General features: G+C 37.9%; 1 protein-coding gene across 1 annotated transcript in view; it reads right to left on the minus strand.

Annotated features, from left to right (window-relative positions):
• Positions 1 to 402: 402 nt before the first annotated feature.
• Positions 403 to 831, minus strand: part of LOC122267559 (uncharacterized) — a 3,128-nt gene continuing 2,699 nt past the window's right edge. Inside the window, exon 1 of the mRNA XM_086548280.1 lies at positions 403 to 831. This exon is cut by the window's right edge and continues 2,699 nt beyond it. The gene's annotated coding sequence lies outside the window, so the exon portion shown is untranslated.

Below are 831 nucleotides of genomic sequence, written 5' to 3' on the forward strand. Positions count from 1 at the left end.
GCAGTTTTTTAAACAAATAAAACTAAAATATAATTCCCACTTTTATTTATAAAATAGGAAAAGGTAAAACAAACAAACAAAGAATCAAACATTATTTGCACCCCCCTGTGTCACCCATGGGGTCGAGGCTTCATATTAGCTTAGGGCAAGCAACATAATACTATGTCTAAATCTTTCATTAACATTTCGGGCAATTTTTTTTATAGCCTATTTCCCAATTCAGGCTTGGGTGCGGGTGTAGGTGTATGTGCAGAGTCATCCTGGCGATGTTTCATGAACCCCCTGGATTCCAAACGGCCCTGAAACAGGATTAGGTCATTGGGGGGGGGGGGGGGGTAGGGAAGAGAAAGGGGGAGAGGAAAAGCCAAATAGGGCTAGGGCGAATAAGGGTGAAGAGGGGGGGGAAGAAATAGGACAGCAAGCACAGAGGAGTAAGGTAAGAGTAATAGCATAGGAAATAAAGGAGGAGAGAACCGAGAGAGAAGAAATTAGTAAGAAAACAGAAGAATAAGGTAAATCAAAAACAATAGCAAAAGCAGAAACGAGAGGGGGGTGCGGGTAAGGGAGCGAGGAGAGCAGACGAAACATAGAAAAAGTAGAAAATGAGAAAGTAGCTAGCTCAAGGTGATGATGATAGTAATAATGTTATGAATAGTAATCATAATGATGATGATGATAATTGAAATAAAAACAGTAGTATTGACAATAACTACAACATTGACAATAAAATTCACAATGATAGTAACACGCATGATAAAAAAGAACGATAATGATGATAATGATAGTTCATCTTTATCGTTGTCATAAAAAAATATCTCATTTCTATTATGT

The sequence above is a fragment of the Penaeus japonicus genome, unplaced genomic scaffold, assembly GCF_977035675.1.
Source record: "Penaeus japonicus unplaced genomic scaffold, GWHDUDI00000001_assembly GWHDUDI00000020, whole genome shotgun sequence".
Taxonomy (NCBI): Eukaryota; Metazoa; Arthropoda; class Malacostraca; order Decapoda; family Penaeidae; genus Penaeus; species Penaeus japonicus.